The sequence below is a fragment of the Coffea arabica genome, chromosome 9c (assembly GCF_036785885.1).
Source record: "Coffea arabica cultivar ET-39 chromosome 9c, Coffea Arabica ET-39 HiFi, whole genome shotgun sequence".
Classification (NCBI taxonomy): domain Eukaryota; kingdom Viridiplantae; phylum Streptophyta; class Magnoliopsida; order Gentianales; family Rubiaceae; genus Coffea; species Coffea arabica.
The window spans coordinates 7,358,953-7,381,179 of NC_092326.1; positions in this window are offsets into that span (position 1 = coordinate 7,358,953).

Here is a 22,227-nt window from a genome sequence, read left to right on the forward strand (position 1 = left end):
GCCCACTTACTGTCCTCTTTCTGTTCTTGTTGTTTTCTATTATCCCTCTTCCACTTGCTGTCCTCTTCCTGTTCTTGTTGTTTTCTGTTATCCCTCTTCCACTTGCTGTCCTTTTTAAATCTAGTCTCTTTCACCTCCAAGGCACCGACCCTTTTTAGAATTTCTTTCACCTTATTTTCATCCTAGGAAGAAAAGAAATAGGTTATGCATTTTGGTTACTTGATAGGAAGAAATAATAAGATGAAAAAGAACACATTAACATATGCTTGCCGCAACTCTGATTTCTTTTGAAAGTATAACAACATCATCAAACTCTTATTTTTCTTCCAAACCGACAACTTCTCTACTCCAGCAAACTGCTCCACCTCATCCAATTCTTTTAATGCTTCAATTTTCTTATTCTCTTCTCCACTCACTCTAATGGCCACATCATCAATAGTTTTAAATTTCTTCAATATCCAACCCTGATTTCATTTTTTATTGCAATTTTCTTCAAGTATGAAACTCCCATTATTTGATAGTTAAATCCTTTGTCAATATTATCATCATAAAAAGGAACCTTAAAGCACTTAAAGATCTTGTTTAGAAATCTACCAAATGGGAGATGAGTTTTCTTATTGTCCATGTTTTTAACCTTCCTTATCTTGTTGACGATGATGGCAATCATCAATTTGCCAATGTTCACTAGTTTTTTCTTCAACATGTACCACAAAATTATTCTTTCTACTGCACTAATGGAAGTGACACTTCCAACTTTAGACAAAATGTTATGAGTAATTAGCAAATGTAAAAATCTTGGCAAAACTTTCATATCAGGCCCATAAAACTTTCTTTTTTCATCCTTGTGCATAATTTTGTCATCCTTTTACTTAATTTCTCTAAGAAACTTAGTCTCATTATGCCCTCCACAACAATCTTATCAATATTCTTAACACTAATCATTTTATAATCAACAAAAAATCCATTGTCAACCAAACCAAACTCATCCCTTAGAACCTCACTAGACACCTTAATATGCAGGCCTATCAACAGGCTGGGTTTTGACCAAAACTCGACCTACCCCCACTTAATATTTTCAGGTACGGGGTGTGAGGACTTGAAAAAATATTTTATATTCTTCTTATACTTTTCTTATTTCTTTAAAAAAAACTAACCTATATTTTCTTTTAGACTAATTTACTTACCTTAATTTCGTAAATACTTTTATGATTGAGTCGAGAGTTTTACTTTTTCTTTTATAATTTGGTGCATATTAAGTTTCGTAGTGCATTGTGGTAGTGTGATCAATTGGTGATGTGTGTAATAAATTTGGTAGACAAGAACGGGTGTGATGTTAAAAGGATTATATGATTAGGAATGTTAAGAGTGTACTGGTGGAACATAAACAAGCAATTAGAGGCTAAGAAAGACAAAGAGATAAGAATAGAATTAGATCATGCCACTTGTCAATGGTCAAAGCCATCATTTGACTAAGACTTTTCTTCCATCTTTATCTTTCATTTAACCAAACATTCCTTCACTTTTCTTCCTTCTTGACCAACCTAAAGAAAGAGAAAAAGAGAGGGAAACTTCAATTTTCATCTTGATTTTGGCTTGATTTAGTGAGGAAATCAACAAGAAACCTAAATCTAATCCGAAGAAAGCGGCAACAAGGGAGCAAGTAAGCTTGTGGTGGAGTGATTTGGAAAGAAAGCTTTAGTTTTGCATTTTCTCCTTAGGATTTGAAGGTATCATGCTAAGTAACTTCCATTCTCTCTCTTATCTTGCATTTTAATGATATATGACTTGATTATGAAAGTTTTGAGGAAGATTTTATGATTTTGTGAAGTTGGTTAAATTTTTCAGCTTTGATTTGAATTTTTCCAGCGTTGAGATGAAGATTTCTACCTTTGATATGACTTGTGAGCTTTGATATGAGAGTATCTAGCTTGGATATGCATTCTAGCTTCGCTATACGATTTTTCTAACTCTAGTAGTCAATTTTCAGCTTTGTTATGTTAATTTTCAGCCCTTAGAATGCCATTTTTCAGCTTTGATATGCCATTTTAGTCTTAACATGGGAATTTCTAGCTTTAGTATGACCTTTTAGCTTCAAAATAGGATTTTTCCAGTTTTAGGGTTAAAATTTCCAACGTTGGTATAGTTGTTTATACCCCATGTATACGTTAAATTTTGTTAGTTTTGTGACCTAGAACATATAGCATTTGTCCCCTATAACATGTGGTTTTGATTGAGATTGATTTGCTATGAAACTAAGATTTGAATTGGAGGGTAATCTTGAAGAAACTAAGATTTGGTTTTTCTCTCTTACCGTTTAAGTGAGCGAGAGTAAGGGTTGAGGTGCGAATTCAGGGCGGTTTGGACTTACTTTGTTTAAAGTTACTTGAATCCACCTTGGTTGTGACATATAAGTTGGATTTTCATCAAAACCATGCAATTTACAAGGAGGGAAATAATGGTTGTTCCACACATGTTTTATAGTTAGATGTGACCAGCTTTAAACTCGTGATTTTGTCACTTTTTTCGACAAAAATCGTACCTATATAAACCATATATTACCCTATCTTGCATTCACAGTTTTGAATTTCATTTAAATGATTTTTCCTTGATTTTCACAAGTAAAAGTTATAGACTTTTGAAACCCTAACTTGGAAGTCTGATAGTTTTTTTTTTTTGCTATATGATCATTGATCACAGATTTCGACTCTGGTCAGGAGGCAGATTTTGAACTCGACCTCTCTAAACCTTAATCGGTTGGTGAGTGTCTCCAATTGCATGGTTGAACTTGCTATTTGAATACAATGCTTTCTTCTAATTGTGATTGGATAGTACTTGACTTATTTGATTGGGCAAGGGTGTACTTTATCGCACTTACCCTAACCTGACTAAGTACTGTACACTGTTTAAAAGTGGATTGATGAATATGTGTATAACTTAATAACTACTTGGGTTCCCAAACCCCTATTGGTTAGTTAGTCGAATCGAGCCGGCAAGAGCTTGGTCGAGGAGACTGGCGAACCATAGGTACTGCTTACTGTTTCTCCATTGTTCATTGTGTAATCCACTAGATGCGGTCCACTGGATTCGGTATATTTGAGTATTACCACCATTGTTATCATTGGATTTTGGGCCCGGTAGGGGGTTTGATCGGTGGACGGAGATTGGAGTTAAGTGGTGCACTACAGAATTTTTTACTGCACTTCTAGGGTTGACGAAGCGTTAACTAATCCTTAACAAACTGCTGCTGAATTAGCTCGCAAGAGTGAATTGTATCCTTATACATGAAAGAGTTGATTGCCTAGTTACTTGAAGTGTTAATGCTTACTCTTATGAGTTTTTAGTTTTTTTTTTAACTTTGAGATTTCACGTTATATATAATTGCCAACTTACTACTTGATTTGCATGATACTTGGAACCTCACTGAGTTTTGGCTCACCCTGCTAGTTTGTTTTCCTTATAGGATGTGAGAGCAAGGGCATGTATTTGGGACAGGTTGGATTTATGTCTAGATTTTTTTACTCTTATATTTGTAATAGCACTAGTTCTCATCTAGAGATAAGAACTCAGCTAGAGCTTGAAAACTTTTGTTACACTTTGGATCTATATGGATATTCGAAGAAATCAAACGTGTATATATGTATTAAGTTTGAAACTACTTCTCTTGTTCATGAAGTTATGATTCTTGTTTCTGATAGGTTTGAGTGAGTTCTGGCGAGAGTTAGGCAGACGGTCTGCTAAACTCTGGAATACGCCCTAGGGAGAGGTGGGGTTGTCACACGAATATATTTATAATTCAGTTTACCTAGACCCGTTTGTGCTAAACTAAAAGTAGGTCGGATACGAAATATTGAGTTTTGACCTGGATCCATTTGAATAAGCAATTATTTTGATACTGTATTTTGAGTATTTAATATTTATTTGGATCTTTTAGAAATTATAATTTGTAGGCATTAGAATAACTATCTAAAGTAATTTGTGATTTTTAATTGAAATTTGCAGTGTGCAATTAATGTTTATTTAGAATGATATTTTCTTCATTTTTTGCCTAAATTTTTTGGCCGGGTACATCTGACCCGTAGCCGAATCAAATCGAACCCAGATCCGAAAAAATAAGTTCAAGACCCGTGAGGTATTTGGGTCAAATTCGATACAAATATAGCTAAGTAGGTCCGGGGTCCGAAATGTTCAATTCCGATTTAGACTCGACCCGTTGACACCCCTATCAATATGTACATTCCTAACTTGTGAATATACTACCGACTTGTCCTTATTTTTAGTACAATTGATATAGAATTCTTTAACAAGTACATCATAACACTTATCATTATTTGACATCAAATCCATCAAATTGTGGGGATCAAAATATTCCCTAATAGCAAAACACTTATTAGCTAGTGCTTCTACGTCAACCCACATACCTGAGTCAACTACAAGACTGGAAAAATGGCTTGGAATTACATCCATTAGTAGAATCAAACAAGCCTTAATTGTCGCCCATTTTTGAAAATAAAAAATAAAGTGTTTAGAAAAATGAATTTTTTGATTCATTTTTATTTGAAAAATCTGTTTTGATTTATTTTGAGTAAAAAGAAGTTTTTGATTTTAGAAACTAAGTAAAAAAAATAGGCCTAAAATGCGGTTTAAAAGTGCGACGATTTTGCCCAAAATATAGTTTAAAAAGAGTTTTTGATAAAAAATAGGAGTCGCCACTTGGTATCGAGTTAATGTGTATCAAGTCACCTAAAAATGAATTTTGAATGAAAAAGTAAAGAAAATCCTTTTTAAACGACTCCAACTCTACGAAAACCAGAGAAAAGTGTTTGGGAGTCACATTTGAAAAAGGGAAGGCAAGGATAAAATCCAAAATACCCTTTCAACCTAGCCAAAGTTAGTTGCGTGATTTAGTCAAAGATTTTCTTATTTTAACCTAAGAATTTATCACATTTGGATGTCACCATATGAATGCAAAACCTAAACCTAGGAGGATATCGGGGGGTCAGAATATTTCTTCAAAGTTTAATTGGTGCAAATCACATTAATTGTGATGACCAAGAGTGACTCTTTGAAGAGGTCACGAATATGCACAAATATGAGACTCGAGAAAAATAAAAATAAAAATAAAATAAAAGGAAAGAAAAAATAATAATATACAAATATACATGATCTAAAGGAATGCATCATGACGGGTGCAGGGAGGCTAAGATTCGCGACTTTAATTTTCCCTTGAATAGAGGGAATACGAGCGTGCTAAGGCTAGAAAGTCAAACTCGTTCATATCGCATATTCAAATCTCCTAATCTAATCAATCAAATGTACTAATCTAGTTCTAATGCTTATATGAAATGCAAGCCTAATGTCATGTTTTCATACAAAGGGGTAAAGAATATACATATAAGGGGAAATACGGGATAAGGGATATACATATAAGGGGAACATGGGGTAAGGGATATACGTATAAGGGAAATTCATGCAAAAGTGCTAAAAAATCCTAAAAAGTAGAAAATATGCATGAGAGTGTAGTGATTGTCACACAAGCATGATCTAGCGTGAGAATGGTTCTTAAGGGTCTAGCGTTGGACTAACCCATGTCTATGAGTCCTCACTAGCATTGGACTAGTGGAACATCGGAACAAAGAGCCACAACTAGCGTTAGACTAGTGTGGATTCAGGACATGGATCACAACTAGCGTTGGACTAGTGTGGTGACGTCACACATTGATTTATAACTAATTAATCATGTAAAACTAATAAAAAGCAAATAAACACATAATATCACATAAACACATAACACATAATCATAATATATAGATGCAAGGCCTTAAGAAAGCGAATAACACGTAACACATAAGCATGCAAAAACACACAAGGCAAATAAAGCAAATAAAACCCTAACTATTACATTTGGGGGGCCCTAACTACAATCTAAGACGGGGAAGGAATAAAATAAATAAATTCCTAACTATTACAAATTTTGCGTTTCAATGCCTTTCAAATAATCAAAATTGAACTAAAATTGAAACAAATAAAGCAAATAAATAAATAAATGAAATAGAAACATTCAAAAGGCATGCAATTAAGCACGTAAAGTCACATAAGGGCACATATGGTTAAGTAAAGTTAAAATAAGGGATAGAGCGTACCTCCCTTGAGTTGGTGCCCTAATGAAACGAAATTACTTATTTACCCTCCAAAAACAAAGAAAAGGTCAATGCATCACTTTAATTAACAAATAATCAGATAAAATGGAAATAAATAGGAAATTGAATCACTCAAGGCATTCAAATAAACTAAACAACCTATATTCATCAAATTGAAACAAACAAGGACCCATTTGAAAGAATTAAAGAAGTTCGAGGGATCAATTTATTATTATTACAAATATTAAGGGTCCAAAAAGAAATAAATTAAGATTAAGGGCTTAAGGTGAAACCTACCAATCAAATGATAAGGCTCACAAAAACAAATAAAATCCCATTTGCTACAATTAAACAACAAAATACCCAAAATTTCACTAGGAATCCAAATCAAAACTAAAATCTAGAAAAAGTTCTTAAAACCTTCAAATTCATCCTAAAATTCATGAAGAATCTGTCCATAAATCACATGAAAGCATACCAAGGAAAAATAACATGTTAAAGGGACAAAATTGATTTATCTTTTCAATCTTATGGGCCATAGTAGCATTAGTTAGAAACAACAGGGAGCAAAGTGCAATTCTTGGAAGATTTTCATGCAAAATGCATGCAAATGCTACGAATGAAACAAGTTTCTGCAATTACTTTCCTATGTTATGAAGCTACAGCAACCGAGAATGAGTAGGTATTTTTCAACCAAACATCAAAGCTTTAGACTAAGTAACAACTACATAACTACCATAATCCAAACGAGCAAAAAACATAGAAGAAAACCATGCAAACTCTTAAGAAACTTTCGTGCAGGCTTACGAATGAAACTGCTGCAACATTCAATTGCAGTTTGAGAGTTTGTCGTCCAAAAATTGTGTAAAGTAAATCTTTGACATCCAATATCCTTTTAACATAAGATCTAAATCAGCTATCTCAACAAGATGAGATGAGAATGTGAACTAATATCCAGCAAATGAGAGAAAGAATCACCGAAAAGCAAAGGAAAAACTAAATGCAACTTTCTGTACTTCTCTCTTTTGCTAGTTTCTGCTGCAAATTTGCAGCTCAACCCTGCTCTAATAATTTCATACAAACATTTGAACCAAGCCTATTATTTCATCCACCAAAACCCACCCAAACCTCAACTCATCATCAAGGAGTAATATTAACACACAAGAGAGAAGCTTTTAACGTGAAAAAACCAGATTATAAACCCAGGTTCATTCAACAAGATTTTCCCACAGGTTTCTGGGTTTGCCGTGGAAGCTTTATTAACACACATCGCACCATGAAGAACAAGGCAATCGAATCAAAAATCAATCAAAACTCCTAACAAGATCATCCAAAACATCCACACAGATCCATATTCTCAATTTGAAGATAACAGACTCTTAAACAAACTAATGAACATGAAGAAAGGAAATGACAGCAACGAAAATAACAAACATGCGTAGCTAAAGAGACTTGAATCTGTTGGATCCTTAATCCAACATTGGACTTATATGTGAATAATTATATATTGCAAACTGTCAATTAAGGTTAAACCCAATTAAAGTGATCAAATATAGTTTGGGTTTATTGTATCTAATAGGATGTGGGCCCTTTAATGTGTAGAAACTTATGGGCTCCTATTTCAATGATGGGCTGAAATAGGGCTCCAAAAGATAACAGGAATATTACCTATAAATAGGGTTATGGTCCCCAGGTCACAGGTATCGTTTTAGTTGTCGTATTTCCTAATACCACAATATACCCCTTCCCTGATATCCCATCGTCAGGAAAGATACCAGAGAGAAACTAAAGGCCTCTCTCAAAGGATCGGTGAATACCTGTTGACCTGGAAGGCCACCCCAAATCTCTAGGGATTCAAGTATCAAGTTTATCAATATGGATTCAGGTACGCTTCCACTATTTTACAGTTAATGTATTTCTTAATAATCACCATATAGATCTTGGGTTTAATAGGTGATGGTTTTCACCAGTGGTTAGATTTAAATAACCACCCTAACAAGTGGTATCAGAGCCCATATGATTGATTATTGGGAAATAATTTAGATTTAGTAATTTGTGTATACAGATACCGTTCATGTTGTGTGAATTGGCTTGTCCTGAATATTGTTAGTTTTGTCTCTAGTGCTTTGGTCATAGTTATTCCATGCTTCTGGTTTTTTTTTTATTCACGGAAACCTTGGTCAAACACTATTCTGCTCATGATTGTTGGAATATGGATTCAGGAGCTAATTCACGGACAATATTACATATTATTTTGGTTACATGAATTCTTCATCCGATTGCATGCTTGTGATGATGTAAGCTATTTTGTTTTCTGGCCACGGGAAGTCCCTTGTCCTTTTCTCCACCATTATGGACAAGTTAATTTTGTCTTAACAATTTCACAATTCATGGTCTTGTTTGCTTCCACGGCTTGAATAAGGTGCTTCGTACTTTGACTTTCGATGGTAGCAAGGTCATTGCTTTCATGGTCCCAGTGTCATTCACATGTATTGAATCAAGTATGAAATTCATGTACTGGTCTTCCATTATTTCTTTATGAGATTTTAAGTTGGTCGATTGTCTAATTGCCTAATTAATTGTTTATATCGCTGGAATTCAATTATGGGTATGCCTTTGGTTATAAAATTAGGACAATTAACTCGAATTTTTGACTTGTTTTTCTTATTTAAGAGCCAATACATATATTTTTTATGTTAAGGATATTAGGGTTTCTTTAATTTAAATGAGCCCTAATAAAGTTAAATAGGACATTTAAGCCCTATAAAATTCATATGTGTGGCCCATTAAATATGTAGTTTTTTTTTTATAAAGTACTTATGGATTTCAAGAAAATTTTTGGGCTTAAATGTTAATTTTGGGTCAAATTATGGATATGGACCTTTGGTCCAATAAGTCATGATTTAATTTGATTGATTTGACCATATTTGATCACGTTTTGACCAAAGTTGACTTTGATTAAAATTTTTTGTTTAATTTAGATAATTTTAAATTCGAATATTGGTATGATTATATATATTTTGGAATAAATTAATTGAAATAATATGCCACCAAAGTGACCTCTATTATGGAAATTAATTTATTTTAAAATATAATTAGTTGGGCACTAGTAATTTTATGAATATTGATCGGCCCAAAGGAAGGTCAATATTTAATGAAATTACATGTGCACTCGTTGTAATAAATACGTGATAATTATTTGGATTTTACATGTGATTTATAAATTGGCCCAAAGGAAAATTTATTTTCGACATGTTATTATTATCAGTATTTATTACTGCACCAAGATATCACTCAGAAGTTAATATTTTTGTCCAAAGACAAAATATTAATGGAATATCGGTATCTTGAGATGGGACTACTATTATTTGAATTTATTATTGTTTTGATTTATGTGAGCTTGTTTTAATTATGTTATGTTTTCTGTTCAGTTGCGAATGATCTTACAAATATTACTTCCAACATCAATAATATTCCTATGCTGAATGGCACAAACTTCAAGTTCTGGAAAGAAAATCTCTTAATAGTACTTGGAGTAATGGATCTCGACCTTGCGTTAAGGAATGATTCACCCCCACCTCTTACAGATCAGAGTACCTCTGATGAAAAAAGAAATAATGAGAGGTGGGAGAGATCAAATCGCTTGTATCTAATGATCATTAAAAAGGCCGTTCTTTCTGGTATTTTTCTAGTGTATGCCTAGGTCTTCTCGTACAGGTGAATTGATTTTTGACCCTGAAGTAGAGAAAACCGCGCGTAGAACAAGAAAAAAAACCAGACAGCTCAGAGAGGAGCACTCTAGTGCTACGTCTCAGAGACCTGAGCCCGAAGTTGAACCAGCAGATTCGTTTGGTGACGCTTCAAGTGATTCTCACCAAGAGGACGTCGACATGGCAAACACACAAACATTAAGGGAGTTGGGTGCTCCAAACTTGACCCAACAACCTCTTTGCATAACTTTTCCTCGCCTTAGTGAGAATGCAGCTTTTGAATTAAAACCTGGTTTAATACATTTGTTGCCTGTTTTTCATGGTCTGCCAGGAGAGGAACCCCACAAACACATGCAGGAATTTGACGTGGTATGTTCGAGTATGAAGCCTTCGGGAGTAACCGATGAACAAATTAAATTAAGGGCCTTCCCTTTTTCTCTCAAGGATTCGGCAAAGGACTGGTTATACTGTCTACCTGCAGGCATTATCACCACGTGGCCAGAGATGCAGAAAAAATTTTTTGAAAAATATTTCCCTGCATCTAGAGCTGCTAGTTTGCGAAAGGAAATATGTGGCATCAAGCAATTTCAGGGAGAATCCTTGTATGAATATTAGGAGAGGTTCGCCAGGCTGCGTACCCGATGCCCTCATCACCAAATAAGTGATCAACTGCTGATTCAGTACTTCTATGAGGGGCTACTGATGAACGATAGAAATATTATTGATGCAGCAAGTAGTGGTGCACTGGTGAATAAGACTACCCAGGAAGCATGGGACTTAATCGAGCGAATGGCAGAGAATTGCCAGCAGTTTGGTACGAGAGCAGATGTCCCTACGAGAAAGGTCAACGAGGTAAGTTCATCTTCCATTCAACAGCAGTTATCTGAATTGACCTCATTTGTTCGACAGATAGCTGTAGGAAATGCACAGCAGGCCAAAGTGTGTGGGATTTGTACGAATATTGGTCATACCGCTTACTCATGCCCACAGTTACAAGAGGAGGGGACTGAGCAAGCAAACATGGCTGGTAACATGCCCATGCCACGTAGACAGTATGATCCATATTCCAACTCATATAACCCGGGTTGGAGGGATCATCCAAATCTGAGCTATGGGGGAAATAAGCAACAAAATTTCATCCCAAATAGACAGCAGGGCTTCCAGCAACAATATCAGACAAGGAATCAACCTTCCTCTACCTCAGGTATGTCCCTAGAGGACATGGTTAAAACCATAGCCTCTAATACTATGAAATTTCAGCAGGACACTGAGGCCAACAATCAAGAGATGAAAGCGCGTATGCAGAACTTGGAAAATCAGATGAGTCAATTAGCCTCAATTGTCAATCGACTGGACGGCCAGGGAAAAGGAAAACTTCCATCCCAACCCGAGGTGAATCCCAAGAATGTAAGTGCTATGACCCTCAGGAGTGGGAAAGAGGTTGAAGGACTAGCACCAGTGGCTCCGAAGGATAAGAATGAGGACCGCATTGAGAAGGAGCTTGAAGAAGAAGGAACTCCCGGTACAAATAAAGAGGTAATACGTAACCCAGTGGTTCCAGTTAAGCCTAACCCACCACCTTTTTTTAGCAGGTTGGAAAGGCCTAAAAAGCAAGACAAGGAAAAGGAAATTTTGGAGATGTTTAGGAAGGTGGAGATAAATATCCCCTTACTTGACGCAATTAAGCAAGTACCCCGGTATGCCAAATTTTTGAAGGACCTATGCAAAATGCGAACTAGCAAAAGAGCTGTGTATTGGTTCATGCCAATTTTCCCGGGAGCAGGAAACGGTCTATTGCAGAGATGACTAGGTTTCAGTCAAAGGAGTTTCCGGTCAAGTATCTGGGTTGTCCTTTATATGCAGGGCAAAGGAGGAGATGCTACTTTGCAGGGGTTTGTGACTCGATCACGAGTAAAGTGTTGTTATTGAAAGGGAGGTTTCTCTCGCATGGTGGTAAATTAGTTCTAATCAGGAATGTCTTGACTTCTATACCGCTTCACACATTCGTTGCTTCGACCCCTCCCAAGTCGATATTTAGCGTGATGGAGAGCAATTTTGCTGGTTTTTTTATAGAGCTCCTCAGAGGCTGGGCCGCGCTTCCATTGGATTAAGTGGGACCAGCTGTGCAACTCGTATGATAGGAAGGTGCTGGTTTGAGGTCCCTTAAGCACGTGCTTGATGCCTTCTCCATGAGATTATGGTGGCACTTCCGATTGCGGCAATCGTTGTGGGCTGAGTTCATGCATTGTAAATATTGCCCCAACCTTCATCCTTGCTTTGCTGATACTTCTCCCGGGGACTCTTGGACTTGGAAGAGAATGGTGGCTATCCAGGGAGTAGCAGAGCAACACATCCACTGGGTTTTGGCTAGGGGTAGTGTGAGCTTCTGGCATGATAATTGGATAGGGACGGGCCCGTTATGTCGTTATGTGGATACTTTTCAGGAGTGTGCGGTTGCCGATTTTGTTGAACAGGGTTGTTGGAATGTACAACGGTTGAGTAGGGTAGCTCCTAGCGGATGCGTAGGGAGGATGTTGGGAGTCAGGCCTTCCTCGCTGGACCAAGCAGATACCATGGTTTGGGCTCCTAGTACCTCTGGTGCCTTCTCATTAGCATCAGCCTACCGGGTTGCTCGAGAGGAGTACTTCTTTGGGGAGGTGACGAGTCAACAGGCTGAATTGAAGGCGTTGATTTTTGGTATTGGGCTGGCTATTGATCATGGGTATTCTGAGTTACATTTAGAATCTGACTCTTTGGTTATGGTTCAGATCATTCAAGGGAAGACTTGGTGTCTGTGGCGATTGCGAGGGGACTTACAGGACCTGTTCAAAGTCAAAAATGCCGTTAGAGAGGTATCACATTGTTTTCGGGAAGCGAATAAACCGGTTGACCGCCTTGCAAACATCAGAGTGGACTCAGGGACGACTCTAATGTATGGCTCATTGCATGATTTGCCCCGCTTGGTGAGGGGTGACATCGCTCTTGATCAGATGGGTGTTCCAAGTTTGCATAGAGTTAGTGTGCAGGCTACCCTAGCGCTTGTGGTTTCTGGTTTTGCTTGCCATGTATGCCCTTCTTTTTATGAAATAAAGTAACCCGTTTCCTTAAAAAAAAAAAAAAACTGCCGTACTTGGCTTTTCTGAAGCCAAATGACAGTTTGCATGTTTCCAATGTATAATTTCCATGTTTTCATTATATAATTCTTGTGAAGGATATAAAGTCATTAAAAAAAAAAAAGAAGCAGTTTAGGGGTGCAAAGTACAATTAATCCTTTATTTTATATTATTTATATTCGTTTAAGGTATGGTTAATAACACTTTGCCCCACGAACTATGCAGGTAATCACATTTTGGCCTTGTAAACAAAAAAATATACACTTTGCCCCCTTACCCTACTAAATGTTAGGCCCTCCAAATATATGAATTTTTTGTTCACTTTTTGCCCTTAGTATTAATCACACTTTCTTCCTCTCATCAACCCAAAAAAAAAATGTAAACTTTGTTTTAATAGTTAGCATCTATATATAATATATTGAACCAGTAAGAAAGTCATAATATAATTTTAATATTTAAAACTAACATACCTTATGGTGAAACATTATTGATGGAAAGTATTCTATATATAGTTCTTCACAATAAACTTTCCATAACATTTCTTTATCATGTAATTTTGTAAGTTTTTTTTAAGATAGAATTAAAAAAACATTTATAGTTATAAATGTGCTATAAATAATTTCATATGCCATAACATCTTTTGAACTATTTAAAATTTAACTTTAAAATATTTAACCTTAAAGAATTAAAAAATGAGTTATGTAAGAGTTTAATAAATTTGATATTAACAAAATGTGTTGACAAAACATTATCAACAAAAAGTTTAAAAACACTTCTAAAAAACTAAGCATTAAAAGATAATGTTCGCTATGAGTTTACACATAAAAAATAACAATTATTTGTTTTTACTTAATTAACCTAAAATATATAAATACATTATTAAATTACAATATTTGCTCAAAGAGTAAGAAAGGGTATACATATTTTGTTGAATCAAATTTATTAAATTTTTACATAATTCATTTTTTTTTATTTTTTGAGGTTAAAGATTTGAAAGTTTATTTTACATATTTCAAAAGATATTATGACACATGAGATTATTTATAGCACATTTTTTACTATGTAATTTTTAATTCTATCTTGTTGGTATCAAATTTATTAAATTTTTACATAACTCTTTTTTTAACTTTTGAGGTTAAAGATTTGAAAGTTTGTTTTACATATTTCAAAAGATATTATGGCACATGAGATTATTTATAATACATTTTTTACTATGTAAGTTTTTAGTTCTTTCTTGAAGAAAACTTACAAAAATACATTGCAAGGAACTGTTGATAGTAAAGTGATTATATAGAAAGTTTATTTTAAAGAATTATATGTGTGTGTGGATCGTGTACATTATGTGTGTGTGTGTCATATCTATCTATATGTATGGTATTCTTCATCAATAATATTTTAATGTATAGTATGCTAGTTTTAAGTATTATAATTATATATTATAACTTTATTATTAGTTTAATATATAATATATAGGGTTGCTAATTGTTAAAATGGAGTGGACATTTTTTTTTTGGCTGAATAGGGCGTGGTGTGAATAATATTAAAGGCAAAATTGGAAGCAAAATTTTCACATGTTTTGAGGATCTAACAATTACTAGGATAGGCGGGTAAAGTGTATATATATGTTTTTTTGGTTCAGAGAGGGAAAGTGGAACTACCCCTATAGTTCAAGGGCAAAATGTTATTAACCCTTTAAGGTAATCAATGAAGATTGTGATACAATCCGACTTAAACCCTTGATCGACATTCTTCCAAGATCATAAGTCTTACTTACACTACAAGAAAAAAAATCAACTGATTGCTATGGTTAAAAAACAATAGTTTCCAAAATTGAAATTAGAAAGCAAATTAGGAAAACTCCATAAACTCGAATCCTACCAAGAACAGAAAATCCCTAACCCTCTTATCCTATATAAATATTGGGATCGTTTCAATTTGCCAGAAAAGTCATATGAAGGAAAAAATAGAAAAAAGAAAATCCTTCATCAACAACTAGAAATCAATCGTTCAATCAATAATTTACATAGGGTTTGAGTGGGAAGTTGAAGTTCGATTTCAATCAGACACGCCAGTGGTCAGTGTTGAAATCAATCCGTGGGTATATGTCAGTGTAAAGGGTTCTTATCTTTCTTCTCCAAGCTACTCTATTAAGCACACTTGGTATAGAGAGCATCATCATCAGAATGAAGTTTCAAATTCAAGAAAAGATTGGTCAAAAGTCTCTTCAACAAAAAGCTGTGTACCATCAAAAGATGATGTTGAGTCTAATTTATGGCATGTATCTGTTGCTATAGATGATCTAGGTATGGCAAAATCTTACTTGAACATCTTATTTACTAGCCCTGTGATTTGACCACCTAGTCCTAATCTGTGTACCGTGCTACTCAAGTGTTACTTGGAAAGAATACTAAAGAATCCCAATAAATTTGCAGCCACTCCTTTTAAGGATGGAAGTTTTAGGGTTTGTCTTGTAACATCTTGACTGATTTGTATGCTAAAAGAGATGCTTATGCTCATCATTGTTCGAGTTGGGCACTAACCTAAGAATATCGTAGGCAGAATTTGCTTATTGAGATGCTTTCTTATGATGCTGATATCATTTGTCTTTAGGAGGTGCAAAGTGACCATTTCAAGAACTTCTTTGAGCCTGTTTTTGTTGAGTTCGGTTACGCTGCTGTATATAAGAAGAAAACTAATAGAGTTTGTGATGTGGATAGCTGTACAAACTTTCCTTCCTCTTCCTGTACTATAGCAATAGCAACACCTTCAGTCCCATCCTTGATTTTATCCACCAAAGCTTTGTAATCTGATTCAAAGACTACTCATTTCCAACCCTGCAGTGCTGCTTTAAGCATGGTAGTCCTCATTGCTAGAGCTTCTTCAAGCTTTGGCTCTTCACAACTTTCTAATAGGAATGCCCATGATGCTATGATTTTGCCTTTCCAATCACAGACTATTATTCCCCATCTAGCCTTGTTTGTTTTCTACTGCATCAGTGTTGACTTTAATCCATCCTTCTCAAGGAGCCGCCCACTTACTGTCCTCTTTCTGTTCTTGTTGTTTTCTATTATCCCTCTTCCACTTGCTGTCCTCTTCCTGTTCTTGTTGTTTTCTGTTATCCCTCTTCCACTTGCTGTCCTTTTTAAATCTAGTCTCTTTCACCTCCAAGGCACCGACCCTTTTTAGAATTTCTTTCACCTTATTTTCATCCTAGGAAGAAAAGAAATAGGTTATGCATTTTGGTTACTTGATAGGAAGAAATAATAAGATGAAAAAGAACACATTAACATATGCTTGCCGCAACTCTGATTTCTTTTGAAAGTATAACAACATCATCAAACTCTTATTTTTCTTCCAAACCGACAACTTCTCTACTCCAGCAAACTGCTCCACCTCATCCAATTCTTTTAATGCTTCAATTTTCTTATTCTCTTCTCCACTCACTCTAATGGCCACATCATCAATAGTTTTAAATTTCTTCAATATCCAACCCTGATTTCATTTTTTATTGCAATTTTCTTCAAGTATGAAACTCCCATTATTTGATAGTTAAATCCTTTGTCAATATTATCATCATAAAAAGGAACCTTAAAGCACTTAAAGATCTTGTTTAGAAATCTACCAAATGGGAGATGAGTTTTCTTATTGTCCATGTTTTTAACCTTCCTTATCTTGTTGACGATGATGGCAATCATCAATTTGCCAATGTTCACTAGTTTTTTCTTCAACATGTACCACAAAATTATTCTTTCTACTGCACTAATGGAAGTGACACTTCCAACTTTAGACAAAATGTTATGAGTAATTAGCAAATGTAAAAATCTTGGCAAAACTTTCATATCAGGCCCATAAAACTTTCTTTTTTCATCCTTGTGCATAATTTTGTCATCCTTTTACTTAATTTCTCTAAGAAACTTAGTCTCATTATGCCCTCCACAACAATCTTATCAATATTCTTAACACTAATCATTTTATAATCAACAAAAAATCCATTGTCAACCAAACCAAACTCATCCCTTAGAACCTCACTAGACACCTTAATATGCAGGCCTATCAACAGGCTGGGTTTTGACCAAAACTCGACCTACCCCCACTTAATATTTTCAGGTACGGGGTGTGAGGACTTGAAAAAATATTTTATATTCTTCTTATACTTTTCTTATTTCTTTAAAAAAAACTAACCTATATTTTCTTTTAGACTAATTTACTTACCTTAATTTCGTAAATACTTTTATGATTGAGTCGAGAGTTTTACTTTTTCTTTTATAATTTGGTGCATATTAAGTTTCGTAGTGCATTGTGGTAGTGTGATCAATTGGTGATGTGTGTAATAAATTTGGTAGACAAGAACGGGTGTGATGTTAAAAGGATTATATGATTAGGAATGTTAAGAGTGTACTGGTGGAACATAAACAAGCAATTAGAGGCTAAGAAAGACAAAGAGATAAGAATAGAATTAGATCATGCCACTTGTCAATGGTCAAAGCCATCATTTGACTAAGACTTTTCTTCCATCTTTATCTTTCATTTAACCAAACATTCCTTCACTTTTCTTCCTTCTTGACCAACCTAAAGAAAGAGAAAAAGAGAGGGAAACTTCAATTTTCATCTTGATTTTGGCTTGATTTAGTGAGGAAATCAACAAGAAACCTAAATCTAATCCGAAGAAAGCGGCAACAAGGGAGCAAGTAAGCTTGTGGTGGAGTGATTTGGAAAGAAAGCTTTAGTTTTGCATTTTCTCCTTAGGATTTGAAGGTATCATGCTAAGTAACTTCCATTCTCTCTCTTATCTTGCATTTTAATGATATATGACTTGATTATGAAAGTTTTGAGGAAGATTTTATGATTTTGTGAAGTTGGTTAAATTTTTCAGCTTTGATTTGAATTTTTCCAGCGTTGAGATGAAGATTTCTACCTTTGATATGACTTGTGAGCTTTGATATGAGAGTATCTAGCTTGGATATGCATTCTAGCTTCGCTATACGATTTTTCTAACTCTAGTAGTCAATTTTCAGCTTTGTTATGTTAATTTTCAGCCCTTAGAATGCCATTTTTCAGCTTTGATATGCCATTTTAGTCTTAACATGGGAATTTCTAGCTTTAGTATGACCTTTTAGCTTCAAAATAGGATTTTTCCAGTTTTAGGGTTAAAATTTCCAACGTTGGTATAGTTGTTTATACCCCATGTATACGTTAAATTTTGTTAGTTTTGTGACCTAGAACATATAGCATTTGTCCCCTATAACATGTGGTTTTGATTGAGATTGATTTGCTATGAAACTAAGATTTGAATTGGAGGGTAATCTTGAAGAAACTAAGATTTGGTTTTTCTCTCTTACCGTTTAAGTGAGCGAGAGTAAGGGTTGAGGTGCGAATTCAGGGCGGTTTGGACTTACTTTGTTTAAAGTTACTTGAATCCACCTTGGTTGTGACATATAAGTTGGATTTTCATCAAAACCATGCAATTTACAAGGAGGGAAATAATGGTTGTTCCACACATGTTTTATAGTTAGATGTGACCAGCTTTAAACTCGTGATTTTGTCACTTTTTTCGACAAAAATCGTACCTATATAAACCATATATTACCCTATCTTGCATTCACAGTTTTGAATTTCATTTAAATGATTTTTCCTTGATTTTCACAAGTAAAAGTTATAGACTTTTGAAACCCTAACTTGGAAGTCTGATAGTTTTTTTTTTTTGCTATATGATCATTGATCACAGATTTCGACTCTGGTCAGGAGGCAGATTTTGAACTCGACCTCTCTAAACCTTAATCGGTTGGTGAGTGTCTCCAATTGCATGGTTGAACTTGCTATTTGAATACAATGCTTTCTTCTAATTGTGATTGGATAGTACTTGACTTATTTGATTGGGCAAGGGTGTACTTTATCGCACTTACCCTAACCTGACTAAGTACTGTACACTGTTTAAAAGTGGATTGATGAATATGTGTATAACTTAATAACTACTTGGGTTCCCAAACCCCTATTGGTTAGTTAGTCGAATCGAGCCGGCAAGAGCTTGGTCGAGGAGACTGGCGAACCATAGGTACTGCTTACTGTTTCTCCATTGTTCATTGTGTAATCCACTAGATGCGGTCCACTGGATTCGGTATATTTGAGTATTACCACCATTGTTATCATTGGATTTTGGGCCCGGTAGGGGGTTTGATCGGTGGACGGAGATTGGAGTTAAGTGGTGCACTACAGAATTTTTTACTGCACTTCTAGGGTTGACGAAGCGTTAACTAATCCTTAACAAACTGCTGCTGAATTAGCTCGCAAGAGTGAATTGTATCCTTATACATGAAAGAGTTGATTGCCTAGTTACTTGAAGTGTTAATGCTTACTCTTATGAGTTTTTAGTTTTTTTTTTAACTTTGAGATTTCACGTTATATATAATTGCCAACTTACTACTTGATTTGCATGATACTTGGAACCTCACTGAGTTTTGGCTCACCCTGCTAGTTTGTTTTCCTTATAGGATGTGAGAGCAAGGGCATGTATTTGGGACAGGTTGGATTTATGTCTAGATTTTTTTACTCTTATATTTGTAATAGCACTAGTTCTCATCTAGAGATAAGAACTCAGCTAGAGCTTGAAAACTTTTGTTACACTTTGGATCTATATGGATATTCGAAGAAATCAAACGTGTATATATGTATTAAGTTTGAAACTACTTCTCTTGTTCATGAAGTTATGATTCTTGTTTCTGATAGGTTTGAGTGAGTTCTGGCGAGAGTTAGGCAGACGGTCTGCTAAACTCTGGAATACGCCCTAGGGAGAGGTGGGGTTGTCACACGAATATATTTATAATTCAGTTTACCTAGACCCGTTTGTGCTAAACTAAAAGTAGGTCGGATACGAAATATTGAGTTTTGACCTGGATCCATTTGAATAAGCAATTATTTTGATACTGTATTTTGAGTATTTAATATTTATTTGGATCTTTTAGAAATTATAATTTGTAGGCATTAGAATAACTATCTAAAGTAATTTGTGATTTTTAATTGAAATTTGCAGTGTGCAATTAATGTTTATTTAGAATGATATTTTCTTCATTTTTTGCCTAAATTTTTTGGCCGGGTACATCTGACCCGTAGCCGAATCAAATCGAACCCAGATCCGAAAAAATAAGTTCAAGACCCGTGAGGTATTTGGGTCAAATTCGATACAAATATAGCTAAGTAGGTCCGGGGTCCGAAATGTTCAATTCCGATTTAGACTCGACCCGTTGACACCCCTATCAATATGTACATTCCTAACTTGTGAATATACTACCGACTTGTCCTTATTTTTAGTACAATTGATATAGAATTCTTTAACAAGTACATCATAACACTTATCATTATTTGACATCAAATCCATCAAATTGTGGGGATCAAAATATTCCCTAATAGCAAAACACTTATTAGCTAGTGCTTCTACGTCAACCCACATACCTGAGTCAACTACAAGACTGGAAAAATGGCTTGGAATTACATCCATTAGTAGAATCAAACAAGCCTTAATTGTCGCCCATTTTTGAAAATAAAAAATAAAGTGTTTAGAAAAATGAATTTTTTGATTCATTTTTATTTGAAAAATCTGTTTTGATTTATTTTGAGTAAAAAGAAGTTTTTGATTTTAGAAACTAAGTAAAAAAAATAGGCCTAAAATGCGGTTTAAAAGTGCGACGATTTTGCCCAAAATATAGTTTAAAAAGAGTTTTTGATAAAAAATAGGAGTCGCCACTTGGTATCGAGTTAATGTGTATCAAGTCACCTAAAAATGAATTTTGAATGAAAAAGTAAAGAAAATCCTTTTTAAACGACTCCAACTCTACGAAAACCAGAGAAAAGTGTTTGGGAGTCACATTTGAAAAAGGGAAGGCAAGGATAAAATCCAAAATACCCTTTCAACCTAGCCAAAGTTAGTTGCGTGATTTAGTCAAAGATTTTCTTATTTTAACCTAAGAATTTATCACATTTGGATGTCACCATATGAATGCAAAACCTAAACCTAGGAGGATATCGGGGGGTCAGAATATTTCTTCAAAGTTTAATTGGTGCAAATCACATTAATTGTGATGACCAAGAGTGACTCTTTGAAGAGGTCACGAATATGCACAAATATGAGACTCGAGAAAAATAAAAATAAAAATAAAATAAAAGGAAAGAAAAAATAATAATATACAAATATACATGATCTAAAGGAATGCATCATGACGGGTGCAGGGAGGCTAAGATTCGCGACTTTAATTTTCCCTTGAATAGAGGGAATACGAGCGTGCTAAGGCTAGAAAGTCAAACTCGTTCATATCGCATATTCAAATCTCCTAATCTAATCAATCAAATGTACTAATCTAGTTCTAATGCTTATATGAAATGCAAGCCTAATGTCATGTTTTCATACAAAGGGGTAAAGAATATACATATAAGGGGAAATACGGGATAAGGGATATACATATAAGGGGAACATGGGGTAAGGGATATACGTATAAGGGAAATTCATGCAAAAGTGCTAAAAAATCCTAAAAAGTAGAAAATATGCATGAGAGTGTAGTGATTGTCACACAAGCATGATCTAGCGTGAGAATGGTTCTTAAGGGTCTAGCGTTGGACTAACCCATGTCTATGAGTCCTCACTAGCATTGGACTAGTGGAACATCGGAACAAAGAGCCACAACTAGCGTTAGACTAGTGTGGATTCAGGACATGGATCACAACTAGCGTTGGACTAGTGTGGTGACGTCACACATTGATTTATAACTAATTAATCATGTAAAACTAATAAAAAGCAAATAAACACATAATATCACATAAACACATAACACATAATCATAATATATAGATGCAAGGCCTTAAGAAAGCGAATAACACGTAACACATAAGCATGCAAAAACACACAAGGCAAATAAAGCAAATAAAACCCTAACTATTACATTTGGGGGGCCCTAACTACAATCTAAGACGGGGAAGGAATAAAATAAATAAATTCCTAACTATTACAAATTTTGCGTTTCAATGCCTTTCAAATAATCAAAATTGAACTAAAATTGAAACAAATAAAGCAAATAAATAAATAAATGAAATAGAAACATTCAAAAGGCATGCAATTAAGCACGTAAAGTCACATAAGGGCACATATGGTTAAGTAAAGTTAAAATAAGGGATAGAGCGTACCTCCCTTGAGTTGGTGCCCTAATGAAACGAAATTACTTATTTACCCTCCAAAAACAAAGAAAAGGTCAATGCATCACTTTAATTAACAAATAATCAGAT